Source organism: Pelophylax lessonae (genome assembly GCF_965119305.1).
Source record: "Pelophylax lessonae genome assembly, chromosome: 9".
NCBI classification, from domain to species: Eukaryota; Metazoa; Chordata; class Amphibia; order Anura; family Ranidae; genus Pelophylax; species Pelophylax lessonae.
Genome location: NC_138776.1, coordinates 254,033,154 through 254,047,446, shown reverse-complemented (window position 1 = coordinate 254,047,446; position 14,293 = coordinate 254,033,154). Strand labels below are relative to the sequence as shown.

Sequence of the window (14,293 nt, the reverse complement as noted above, 5' to 3'; positions counted from 1 at the left end):
CTGACACCTGCCTATCTCCAATCCCACACCACACAGCAATATCGATTGTAGTTTGTAGAACACAGTTTCCCTAAAATTCAGCAGACTCTGTCCCTAACAGGATTGAGAAGAGATCGTAGATCAGGATTGAGTGCAGATTCACCCCACCCCCCACACAGCAATATCGATTGTAGTTTGTAGAAGACACTGACCCTATAATTCAGCAGACTCTATCCCTAAAATGCCTACAACTCGCCCTGCCTAAACACTCCGACCTGTCCCTCAATTCTATCCGGACACAAATGTTTTTTTCCTGCCTATCTTTCCCTAATCAGCAGCCAGCACATTGATGTGTGCTCTGTCCCTTAGCTAAGCAGCAGAATGACGCTGCTGCGGCGGCTGCCTCGAACTTATAAAGACTTGGTCACATGCTTCAGACGGCCAATCACAGCTACTAAGACATTTGCAGGCATGGCTGGGATGGCTTAAGGCACACCAGTTAAACGATTGTTGATTGGCTGTTGAAAGCCCGCCATGAAAAGAGCGCCAAAGCATGCAAAACCCGGAAATAAAACGACCGAACACGGATTTTTACCCGAACATACAGTAAAGTGTCCGTGTCCGTGTTCGGGTAAAAAAAATCCAATTATTCGGTACGAACACGAATAATACAGTCCGTGTTCGCTCAACACTAGTCCCAATTCCAGCTAGATAAACGGAAAATGGCAACCACCCCAATTTAAACTGGCTTTTAAAGTAAAGTGCACATTGAAGGGCTTTGCACAGAGCAAACATAACTTTGAGCTCACCTTAAAGCCTCCCAGTACACAGTTATTAGGTCGGATGTATGCATATATGTGGTGGCACGGCGTTAAAGCCCATTGCCATTCTACCACATATATGTGTAAAGCTGCAACAAAGAAAAAAAAAACTCTTGTAGAATCCCAAGATCCTTCTGTGCAACAGTGACTTCTCAGTATTCGCCTTTCCATGGTAACTAATATTTTGTCCAGCTTTCAGAAGTGACCGGTGACACTGGTTCTGCTTCATGGGACAGATTGAGCAGCAGATATCTCTGGACTCTTATTTCTTCTTACCTGATTTCTCCATTTCCTCCCGCTCATATCGGTCTTCCTCAGGGGGCAGCTGACCACCAAGTAGCACTGGGTGCCAGTCTGTCTTTCTCTTCTCTCCCGAATTCCTGGCTGGACTCTGAAGGGGATTCAGATGTGGTGGGCTAATCATAGGAGAATAGATGGGGTACTGTGGGGTCATTCATACCAGTCCCCATTAGCTGAGCCAGTGCAGCTGTAGCAATCCTATGTCACCCCTCATGCTGGACTGGCCTTGGGTTGGGGGCCCTTTTGTTCTAAATGATGTCTTTTGAGGCTGATTCTGTCCATACTGACAGAAGTCTGAATGGTGTCCTGAGCACCACCACTACTGGGGACAGAATTGAATGTCTGATTACTCAATTTTAAGCAAAACTGACCTAATACTTAGACAGGAGTAAATAACTACCCCAAATGACTCCATGCTATAAAACAAAATATAAATTTGGGCTGGAATTTCACTTAAATCGACTCTAGATTAAAATTGCCCAAATAGCAGATCAGGAGTTATTTGGAATAATTACTGGGTGCTGATATTTGTACTACCTGGAGGCTAGCAGGTGAATATTTAATTAAATACACGTGGTATCAGTTATGTGTTCCTAAGAAAGATGTGACTTTTAACACAAACTTTAATTAAAATTTCTGTGTACTCACCTTGTTTTTCTTCTATTATATAAGCCAACCCCGTTCTTCGTAGGGTAGACCTCCACTGAAGTCTTCCAGCTATCTACATTCTTAGCACCAACTGAACTACCCGGTAAGTATATGCTGGATTATCATTATTATAGTATTAATTCTATTATGATTATGTCTTTGCTAAAATGTTCCAAGAGGTCGACCCCTTAGAGCATTTTAGCAAAGACATGTTGGTTTTTTCACAGAGGACATGTATTGTTTCACGTTAATATGAAAATATGGTTTATGGATTTTTTTTTACATTTTTTGTATTTTTTGTATTAATCACTGTTATTTTATTATAATATGTGGCTTTTCTTCCCTCGGTACCAGTAGAGTCCAATATCATCGAGTTTTTTAGTATATGTGTTAGTGATCAATCGATAGTTTTTTACTGCCGATACCGCTATTTTGGTCATCGGATATCAGTATCGGCCGATATTGGTCGATATTTTTGGACATTAAAATTATTTATTTTATTTTTTTAAATGTCTACAGGTACTGTTGTGGAGGGATCTGGGGGTCTAAAAGTCCCCAAACCCCTCCTCTGCACTTAAAAGCATTCAAAACGCCAAGTTTGGCTGTAAGTTTTTGATTTCAGCACCGCCAGTACCCGGAATTGATTGTCATGTCATGACATCACTTCCGGGTACTCAAATTTGGGCCACCAAACTCAAAGAAATGGAGACCCAGTCAGACGGCAGGCGGTGAAGGTAAGATGCCCGGGTCTCCCGGATGTCCCCTCCCGCTCCTTGGAATGACAGTCGAGCGGCTTCTCAGCCGCATCGGTTGTCATTACAAGACAGCCGACGGTTAGCTATGGACATCGGTACCGGGGTGATGCCTGTAGCTGCAGGCATCACCCCGGTACATGCACTTTCCCGAAATATCGGCAATATCGGTAAATCAAAAGGCCGATTCCGATATATCGGGGAAAGTGCATATCGGCCCTCGATATATCGGCTTTGCCGATAATCGGTCGATCCCTAATATGTATCACGTGGATGAGGTACCTTATATATATCCTGACCTTCATTTTACCTTTTTTTAAAATCTATTATAAATTATTTATAAGGAAAGAATCTTTAATATTCAGCTTTCAGGTAAAGTTTAAATGACTCCACTGTTTTATTTTATTTCTAAATTATAGCAAGGTTCCTCAAATAATTTTTTATCATAATAGTTTATTTTACATAATGAATGTGAAAATTCAAAATAATTCACCAAATTCAAAACAGATAATATCACAATTGGCTAATCTAGAATTAAACCAGCTATTGTACATATTTCACAATCTTTTTTGTAAGCTTAATAAAAACATTAAGATGCGAGACAGATAAAAACGTATTTTTGTGTCTTGTATGGGAATTGTTTCCTTTTTACAATTTTACATATATTAAGGCAACATGTGCCAGGAGGAAATAAGGGGGGGTCAGGGAAGATGGGAAGGGAAAAAGGTATATGGGGCACGAGGGATTTTGATAGTACCGTAAAAAATATTAAACAAAACATAAACATAAATGCAAATGGTTTATTTATTACAAAATTCGTAAAAAAGACAGTTACAATCACAAATGCCTTCCATGATCATTTATAATTGGTCAATTCAAATACAGGCTCAATAGCAGTGATAACGTATTACCCGTGTTGTAATTATACAACATATATTCCGGCTATGATCTGCAATTAGGCCACACTCAACATGTTTCGTGGACTCAACCGCTTCTTCAGGAGTCTAAATATGTGAAAAGACCAGAAATCCTGCAAGGACAGAAAATCATACTAAAAAAATTATAATAAGACAAATTGTTATAAACAATTTATATTAATGAACAGAAAGAAATTCCATGTTGTCTTAACATATATAATATATAGAAATGGGATGCAGGTTATTACACATACACAATTTCGAGAAGTACAATCGATTTGTCTTTTTACAATTTTGATTAATGTTTTATTACACTACCAATTCTTAAATATCTTGCCCTTAGGAAATAATACAGTAGAAAGCTAACATTGTATTCCTTATAAAGATGTTTTTTTTTTTTTAATAATCTCAATAGTCTCATTCTCCTTCTCTCCATACCTGAAACAAATTACAGATTCAGAATTCAGATACAAAATGCTTTATTGATCCCAAGGGGAAATTATTAAATCACAGAGACCATTATCTGGGGACTCTTCTCATTCATACAAGAAAAACCCTCTAGAAACCATTAGTTCAGTTAGTAAAGCAGATAACTATGAATTGATTTTCGAATAAAAATCCTTTAACTCTGATTGAGGACTAGAGTGGGTAACCCAGGTAAGACAAAAGACATCCCTATTTAGAATAGAAAGCTTTGGAAACCATAGACAACGGGGATCGGAAATTTGATTCTTGGAAACCAGCTCCATGGACCTGCTGTGGTCTTCTTTTTGTGGGACTGACCCTTTACTTATTGTTTTATCCATGGGTAACCAGATCCAGTAAGGTCTGCAAAGCATAAAGCAAATCCATGTAATTAAAAACCACTCAACGTTCCCATAATGGGTACCCGTTGTACGGGATCTTTTCTGATGGCTTAGAGCGAACAAACATTGGACCTTTTATTGTATTGGAACAACCATTTTATGTGTACTTTACATTGAGGGGCCCTTATGTTATTTTTAACTGATATTTTCAATTATGTTTCCTTTTTCTTTCTACGAATCCAAATCATCCACAGAGCCCAAAGATGTTCACTCTGAAGAAATCCCTGTTACTCCTTTTCTTTCTTGGGACCATCTCCTTATCTCTCTGTGTGGAAGAGTAAGTATATAAAAGGACTTTTCTAAAATATAAGACTGAAACTTAGATCTGGGCAAACAGCTAAACATAAAGGTAAAATACAGTACATATATGAGGATTGTTTTACCTACCAAATATTGTTTATGTCTGTTTATTCAGTCCTTGGGATTTGCACAACTCTGCCACACAGCACAGTCCTTGTGGCCATCTCATTAATTCCACGAGGAGAGTCTAATATTGGTTCTAATATAGATCTGTGAGGTCACTTTTTTCTTTAAGTCCATCCAAGGTTTATTCTATCTAGAGCCCAGATGAATGGGAAGGTGGTGTTGTTCCAAAATACACAGAATATATATACAGGAAAATATCTCCATTCTTCTCCTTCTGAGGACAAATGTACTCAGCTTCATAAACAGGCTGCGTCAGAGGAGATGTTTTTTCTCTGAGAACTGAAATGAAATAAATGACCTCCATTTAATCAATGTACACCTAAATCAGCAACTATTTTTTTCTCTACATGCTTCCTTTATGGCCATACACTGGTAGAAGTTTGTTAGAAGATTTTTATTTTCAAAAGGTTTTTTTTTTAAACTTCCTAATGGTTAGTGGGGTGAAGTCAATGATTGTTTTTGACCGTAATGATGAGAAATTTTACAGAAACTGGATGGAAATCTTTAATTGAATGAGCGAAATTGCAATCCTGTGTGATTTTCGTTTGGGTAAAATCCCACATTTTGTAATGAGCGTGTTCTAAAGCATGCAAGAAACCTTTTTAATACATCTGGTTTAACCACTTTACCCCCCGGAGGATTTGGCTATGCAATGACCAGGCCCTATATTTTTTGATTCGGCACTTCGTGACTTTAACGGACAATTGTGTGGTCTGTGACGCTGTACCCAAATGAAATTGACGTCCTTTTTTTCCCACAAACAGAGCTTTCTTTTGGTGGTATTTGATCACCTGAAATTTAAAAAAAAAAAATGTAAAATTCAAAATTTTTTAACATTTTAGGCCAATTTGTTTTCTGCTACATATTTTTGGAACAAAAATCACAATAAGCGTATTTTGATTGGTTTGCGCAAAAGTTATTGCGTTTTCTAATTACAGGAAAGAATTATGTCATTTTTATTGTTTTTTTTTAGTAATAGCAGCGATCTGTGTTTTTTTTTGTGGGACTGCGACATTGGGGCGGACAGATCGGACCCCTAACTGACATTTTTGACACTTTTGGGGGTACCAGTGACATTACTACAGTAATCAGTGCTATACATATGCACTGTTACTGTAAAAATGACACTGGCAGGGAAGGGGTTAACTTTACTGGTGATCAAGGGGTTAAGTGTGTCCCTAGGGGCGTGATTCTAACTGTCAGGGGGCGTGGCTTGTGAGATCATCACAGAGACATGCAATCCTATATAGCAGGATCGCATAGCCTCTGTGATAATCTAAGGGAGAATGACAGACGGCTGTGTTTACATGAGCCGTCTGTCTTTCTCCCTCTTCTGTGGGAGATCGCGAGTGACTGGCGGCCATCGGAGCCACTGGTCACACGCACTGGCTCCCCAGGGAATAAGCGGGGGTGGAAGTGCGGCGCCGCCGGTGCGCGCTCGCCCCCCACAGGCGCCTGAGCGAGCGACGTAGGGGTACGTTGCTTTGCCCAGCAGCGACAGAGTGCCGCAGTATATGTACGGTGGGCGGGGCGCAAGTGGTATAAACAGAAAGAAAGCAGCGCCAGCTTAGTGAAGCATAAGGTTTATTAATACGAAAAACACAAAGTGACTTACTCTTAGGTAAGTAAAGGCCGGTACGGTAGGTGAATGGGATCATCCATCTTCTTGTCCTGGATACCGTTGCAGAAAGGAGGGGTGCGGGGTGCCGGTGGTGCGTGGAGGCTGTTGTCTGGCAGCCTGTCTGATGGTGCTGTGGTGGTGGAGGACTCTCAGTGGGGCTCCACTTCCTACTTCCGGTCAGGCCGACATCACTTCCTGTGAGGGGGAGGGAAAGATGGGCGTTGCTAGCTTTCGGAGCATCCGTGCTCCTTCATTAGGCGGTGGGGGTGGCTTATCAGGGACAGGGAATATATACCCGCAAGTGGTTAATACATCTGGGATTTCATCCATGTAGCAGGTCTGGAAGACATTTGAAGGGCTTTTGAAGAAAATTAGCTGACACAATGATGTGAAGATCCAATGATCTAGAGATTGATTTTTCAGAATTTCCACATTCAAGTATTGGATGGACTTTTGCATGACTGTTGCTGAGCACATTGTTATTCCGTGAGGAGAGTCTAATATTGGTTCTAATATAGATCTGTGAGGTCACTATTTTATTTGAGTCCATCCAAGGCTTTATCTAGAGCCCAGATGAATGGGGAAGTGGTGTTGTTCCAAAATACATTGAATATATGTATATCAAAATATCTCCATTCTTCCTCTTCTTTCCTTCTGACCTCCGTTTAATCAACGTACACAAAGAAAATTAGTTGACTCAACGATGGCAAGATGGAATGCACTGCTGAATGATTTTTCAGAATTTCCACATGAACAAAATTCTTCTGGTGTATGGGCAGCTTTAGCTGGGTCCACTTACTGATGAGAAAGCTCTGTGCCAAAGAATGAAACATAAAATACTTCTGCTGGATATTCAATAAAGTATTCAGATTTAGGGCATCCCGCTGAGCGGTAAACCTTTAGTATGTTAATGTGATCATAGAATAATAGTCAATGTGTCCTAAAAATACACATTTTTGTTACCAGTGAAATATAGTTTTTATGTAATAATCAGTGTCACTTTATTTAATAATAACTGTGTCTTCTCCCAGGAGAGATGCCGATGAAGAGGAAAATGGAGGGGAAGTTACAGAGAATGAAGTAAAAAGAGATTATACCATCAGAACCAGGCTTCACAGTGGATTATCAAGGAAAGTTGTGTGAATATTTTAAAAAGCATTGAAACATGAATTTGAAGTCATCTGATGCAGAATATCATTTAGCTAAATCCTAAATGTCTGATAAAAAATAAAAATATCACATGCATTGTGTTTTCTTCTTCTTTATTATTTTTATATGATGGTCTTGTTGTAGTTGGAGGGAAAATATAGACCTTTAGAGAACTTTCCAGGGAAAGTTGGAAGCTAGTTGGAAACTGAAAAGTGGGAAATTCGAGTGGAATAGCCTTAAATGAATGGCCTTTTTTTTCATTCCTTCCTTCAGTCTACTAATTAGGGGAATGGTTAATTGGTCACAGGGGCTACAGGTCCTATATGATTTTCTATAGTACTCACTTTGAGCTCGCTCACCTTTTTGCTTGCTGGAACTTAGACAAAGTGGAAATTTGACTAAGTGGTGAGTTAAAAACTAGAGTTGGAAACAGGAGATTATAACAGGAGTCTTCAAGCCTCTAACATCTGAAATGCTTGTTAGTAATATTACTATTGTAATAATATTACAATAATATAATAATATATTGTGTGCTAGCAAGGTTGAAGGTTTTGTGCCATGTACATTGTGCCTCTAGGGTTGCCAAATCATCCCTTTAAACCAGGACACATGTTAATTACACAGGTTCTGAGGCTAATATAATGCACATAAGGCAATAAGTAAGTTTAATTACCACCTTAATCAGCCACAGAACCTGTGTAATTAATATGTGTCCTAGATTAAAGGGATGAGGTGGCAACCCTATGTGCCGCATGCAACAATGGAGCAACTGCTCCAGGATGAATTCCGCTGCGACAGATGTGAAAGGGTTGCCCTTCTGGAAGCTCGCATTAGAGATCTGGAGGAGCGTCTAATATTGGTTCTAATGTAGATCTGTGAGGTCACTACTTTATTTCAGTCCATCCAAAGTTTATTCTGTCTAGAGCCCAGATAAATGGGGAGGGGGTGTTGTTACAAAACACATTGAATATATATATATATATATATATATATATATATATATAACTTGTTTACTAACAGTTGAGTTTACAGCCGGTGGAAGAGCACAGGAGGGAAGCCGGCAGCACTGCCTGCGGAGTTACACTGGGGGAATCTAAGCTGCAGTCTGCAGGGAGGGGGTGGGTCAGAAAGTGAAGGAGGTGGCACAACTGGAACTAATCCCCTGTGTGGCCAGCAGAAGAGAGAGGAGGGGAACCGGCAACATTGTGAGGGGGAGGGCACACAGGGGATTAGAGCGGTGGGTTAATGGCTGTAATCTGAAAGGCAGTGGAGGCACTGGGTGCAGATACTGTAACCCCTGCAGTGCAGCCAGGTGCCGAATCGAGTTTTGTCAATGGGCTCTGGGATTTAGCCTGGATCGGTGGAACTTCAATGAAATTCTATGACAATCCAGGCCCATTTGGAACAGTTGGGAGGTAGGAGTAGAAGAAAGATTCCGGTATTGGATGGACATCAGTAAGAGTCTAATATTGGTTCTAATAGCTCACTTTTTTCTTTGAGTCCATCCAAAGTTTATTCTGTCTAGAGCCCAGATGAATGGGAAGGTGGTGTTGTTCCAAAATATGTTGAAAATATGTATATGAAAATATCTCCATTCTTTTCCTTCTGAAGACAAATGTTCTCAGCTTCATAGACAGGCTGTGTCAGAGGAGATGATTTTTCTCTGCAAACTAAAATTAGATAAATGACCTCCATTTACTTAATGTACACCTAAATCAGCAAAGATAAAGATATCTTAAATTTCCCTGTACATGCTTCCTTTATGGCCATACACCGGTAGAAGTTTGTTAAAAGATTTTTATTCTCAGAAGGTTCATTTCATTTCCTAATGGTTAGCGGGGTGAAGCCAATGATTGTTTTTGACCGTAATGAGAAAATTTACAGAAACTGGATGGAAATCTTTAATTGAATGAGTGAAATTCTAATCCTTTGGGATTTTCGTTTGGGTAAAATCGCACATATTATAATGAGCGTGTTCTAAAGCACACAAGAAACCTTTTTAATACATCTGGGATTTCATCCATGTAGCAGGTCTGAAGACATTTGAAGGGCTTTTTAAGAAAATTAGCTGACACTATGATGTGAAGATCCAATGATCTAGAGATTGATTTTGTATTGTATTTGTATTCAGTATTGGATGGACTTTGGCATGACTGTTGCTGAGCACATTGTTACTACGCGAGGAAAGTCTAATATTGGTTCTAATATAGATCTGTGAGGTCACTATTTTATTTGAGTCCATCCAAGGTTTTATCTAGAGCCCAGATGAATGTGGAGGTGGTGTTGTTCCAAAATACATTGAATATATGTATATCAAAATATATCCATTCTTCCTCTTCTTTCCTTCTGACCTCCGTTTAAGCAACGTACACCAAGAAAATTAGTTGACTCGACGATGGCAAGATGGAATGTGCTGGTGAATGATTTTTTTCAGAATTTCCACATGAACAAAATGCTTCTGGTGTTTGGGCAGCTTTAGCTGGGTCCACTTACTGATGAGAAAGCTCTGTGCCATAGCATGGAACATAGAATGCTTCTGCTGGATATTCAATTAAATAATATATAAATGAAATAATATATATTAGAGCCGGTTCACACTACTCCGACTTGGGACACGACTTGTGTGCCCTCAAGTCGCCCCAAGTCTCTTGTCATCACAAATTCAATGTAAATGAATGAGAGCCGTCTTAATATGCACTACTGAAGTCGCTCCGACTTCAGAAAAGGTTCCTGTACTACTTCAAGGCGACCTGTATCCGACTTGTGCACATAGACTTCAATGGGAGTCGCCTCTAAGTCGGATCCTTATCTATTTTCAAGCGACTTGTTATCAGACTTTCCAGGAAGAAGAAAAAGATTAGCCAGGCATTCCCCACAGACAAAGTTGCCTATCATTTAAGTCTCTTCAAAGTAGGGCACAAGTCTCTTCCAAGTCTCTTCCAAGTCTCTTCCAAGTCTCTAAACAAGTCTCTAAACAAGTCACGCTAAAAAGTCACTCCTTCATGGGGCGACTTTCTGGTCGCGGTAGTGTGAACCGACTCTTAAATATTAAATAATAATATTCAATAAAGCATTCAACTTTGTAGCATCCCGCTGAGCGGTATTCCTTTACTATGTTAATGTGGTCATAGAATAATAGTCAATGTGTCCTAAAAATACACATTTTTGTTACCAGTGAAATGCAGTTTTTATGGAATAATCAGTGTCGCTTTATGTTATAATAACTGTGTCTTCTTCCAGGAGAGATGCCAATGAAGAGAAAAATAGAGGGGAAGTTACAGAGAATGAAGTAAAAAGAGATTATACCATCAGAACCAGGCTTAACCAGGGATCAATGAAAAGTTGTGTGAATTTTGCAAAACAAAAAGCATTAAAACATGAATTGGAAGTCATCCAATGTTGAATATCCTTTAGCTAAATCCTAAATGTCTTATAAAAAATATAAAACTATCACATGCACTGTGTTTTCTTCTTCTTTATTCTTTTCATATGATGGTCCTGTTTTAGTTGGGGGAAAATATAGTCCTTAGAGAACTTTCCAGGGAAAGTGCGAACTTTGCCACATTTTTGCTGGTTGGAAGCTGAAAAGTGGGAAATTTGAGTGGAATAGCCTTAAATAGCCTTTTTTTTTTCATTCCTTCCATCAGTCTTCTAATTAGGGGAATGGTAATTGGTCACAGGAGCTACAGGTCCTATATGACTTTCTATGGTACTCACTTTGAGCTTGCTCACTTTTTTGCTTGCTGGAACTTAGACAAAGTAGAAATTTGACTAAGTGGTGAGCTAAAAACTAGAGTTGGAAACAGGAAATCACAACAAGAGTCTTCAAGCCTCTAACATCTGGAATTTGCTGTGAGTAATTTTTTTATTGTAACTGGGATAATGTGTGCTAGCAAGGTTGAAGGTTTTGTGCCATACCGCTAGGGTTGCCACATCATCCCTTTAAACCAGGACACATATTAATTACACAGGTTCAGAGGCTAATATAATGCACAAAAGGCACCGGGTGAAGATGTGGGGATGGCAAGCTCAGAGGTGGCAGCCCTAGATGTCACTGCTACCCCTAACAGCCCGGAGAGCAGCCGATCTAGTAGGGGTGGTGAGGGTAGTGCAGGTAGGCCTAGACAGTTGGTGGTAATGGGGGATTTTATAATCAGAAGGACTAATAGAATAATTTGTCACCAGGATTGCCTGAACCGAATGGTTTCTGTCTCCCTGGTGCCAGGGTTTGGCATGTGGTGGACCGGGTTGATAAATTATTGGGAAGGGCTGGGCATGACCCAGTTCACTTGGTCCATGTTGTAACCAATGACAGAATATTTTAAAGGTGGAGGGTCCTTAAGAACAAATTTATAGAACTAGGCTGCAAGTTGAAGGGAAGGACCTCCAAGGTGATATTCTCTGAAATATTACCTGTGCCATGTGCAACACAGGAAAGACAGGCGAAGATTACAGAACTGAATGCATGGCTAAAGTCTTGGTGTAAGAAGGAGGGATTTGGGTTTTTAGAGCACTGGGTTTACTTTTAATTGGGGTACAAACTATATGCTAAGAAATTGTTTGTACCTAAATGGAAGGGGGGTCTGCTGTGTGGGGGGAGAGGTTTATGGGAAGGCTGGAGGAGAATTTAAACTAGGATTGAGGGGGGAGGGTGAGTTAGATTGTAACAGGGCAGACAGGTCAAACAGGGGTCTGCCCCTATTTGTGGGTGGAATGGTGAAAGATGGGGGGAGGGCTATGGCAGCTGATATGATATGAAGGTTCCCATGTTACAAACAACCATTGGAAATGGTACTATTTGTACTAAAATAAAAATATGCAAAATAAGTGTGCAACATGTGACAATGAAGTAAAGTGTTTGCTCACCATAGCCAGAAGTCTGACAAGCAAAATAGGTGAGATGGAAGCTTTTGGTGCATGAGAATTATGATTTATTGGTATTGCTGAATTTTGGCTTCATTTTTCACATGCCTGGGCTATTAATATTCCTAGCTATGCTCTCTTTAAGAGAGACAGGGTAAAAAGTAAAGGTGGTGGCAACTGTCTCTATGTGAGAAGTGATCTCAAAGCGAGTGTGAAAGAGGACCTAGGTAATGGAGAGTGTGATAACTCTGAAGCATTATGGGTGGAAATGTACATGGGTGTGCATACTACAAAAGCAATCATTTGAGTTTGTTATAAACCTCCCAGTGTTAATGAGGAGGCGGAGACTCAGCTCCTTGCACAGATGGAAAGGGCTGCAAGGGCTGGGACAGTGATAATCATGGGGAATATTAACTACCCGGAAATTGACTGGAGTAATGCTGGGACAGTTAAACGGCAAACATTTAAAAACCTATTGCAAGACAATTGTATGGTTCAGTTTATTGAGTCCCTGACTAGGAATGACGTTCTACTGGACCTGGTAATCTAAAACCATGCACAGCCTATTACCAATATTCATATAAAAGAACATCTGGTAGCAGTGACCATACTGTGATTTCATTTAATATTAGCTGCAAGGAACAAATACTAGTAATATAAAAACACTTAACTTTAAGAGGGCACATTTTTTTCAAGGATGAGGGCTGCTTTCCAAAACTTAGACTGAGAGGGAATATTGGCATCGATGGACACAGAAGAGAAATGGGAATTCTTCAAAAAGACTGCATTCAAACTGCTAAATATATTCCCATGGGCAATAAATTTAAAAGGCTAAAAATAAAACTTATGTGTCTCATGGCAAAGTTAAAAAAACTATAAATAATAGGAAAAGAGCTTTTAAAAAATACAAAAATAAAGGAACACTATCATCATTTAAATGTTACAAAGAATATAACAGAATATGCATAAAGGAAATATGGATGCAAAAAAAAAAAAAATAGGACGAATCCCCAAAAATTCTTCAAATATATTAATAGTAAAAAATATCAGGTCTGAGCATGTAGGCCCTTTACAAAATTATCTGGAGTGGATGACTAGGGACAAAGAGAAGGCAAATTTATTAAATACTTTTCTCAGCTCTGTGTATACCAAGGAACATGGGGGAGCTCATGTCCATAATGGGGGTGGTAGTGACACAACCCCAAATGATCCACAATGGCTCAAAAGTGATATGGTCCAGAAATATTTAGACAGAATAAAGGTGGATAAAGTGCCTGGACCAGATGGCATACACCCGCAGATCCTAAAAGAATTGAACTCTGTCATTTCAAAGCCATTGTTTCTCATTTTTAAGGACTCTTTAATGACTGGAATAGTCCCCCTGGATTGGCGTAGGGCCAATGTGGTGCATACAGTATATTTTAAAGCGGATCAAGGTCTTTAGCATGTAACTATAGACCCGTTAGTTTACATTCTAAAGTTGGGAAGATACTAGAGAGTTTAATAAAAGACCAGATAGATGAGTTCTTGCTAGAAAAAAATATTCTAAGCAACAGACAGCATGGGGTTATAAAAGACTGAAGTTGTCAAACAAATCTGATTTCTTTTTATGAGGAGGAAAGTAAATCCTTAGAGAAAGGGTTGGCTGTGGTTGTAGATTTTGCATATTTGGATTTTGCCAAAGTGTTTGACACAGTTCCCCACACACGGCTAATGTGTAAGGTTAATTCTACAGGCTTGGAAAGATCAAATTGTAAATGGATAGAAAACTGGCTAAAAGATAGAATTCAGAGAGTAGTGGTTAATGATTCTTACTCTGAATGGTCTAAGGTTATTAGTGGTGTACCCCAAGGTTCAGTGTCGGGACCTTGACTTTTTAATACATTTATAAATTAAACAGGGTCTGGGATTAAAAGTACATTTTCAGTGTTTGCAGGGGACACACAGCTGT

General features: G+C 39.5%; 2 long non-coding RNA genes across 4 annotated transcripts in view; one reads left to right on the top strand and one right to left on the bottom strand.

Annotated features, from left to right (window-relative positions):
* Positions 1-10,779, top strand: part of LOC309563009 — a 55,927-nt gene extending 45,148 nt beyond the window's left edge. The window contains exons 2-5 of one of the 2 annotated variants that reach the window (XR_014225658.1): positions 1,792-1,851; positions 4,480-4,560; positions 7,362-7,464; positions 10,755-10,779. This is a non-coding gene — a long non-coding RNA (uncharacterized lncRNA). Of the gene's footprint in view, positions 1-1,791; positions 1,852-4,479; positions 4,561-7,361; positions 7,576-10,754 lie in introns of those variants that run through there. The other variant, XR_014225659.1, reaches the window with a different exon arrangement.
* Positions 1-14,293, bottom strand: part of LOC309563011 — a 240,623-nt gene that overhangs the window by 69,185 nt on the left and 157,145 nt on the right. The window lies entirely within an intron of this gene.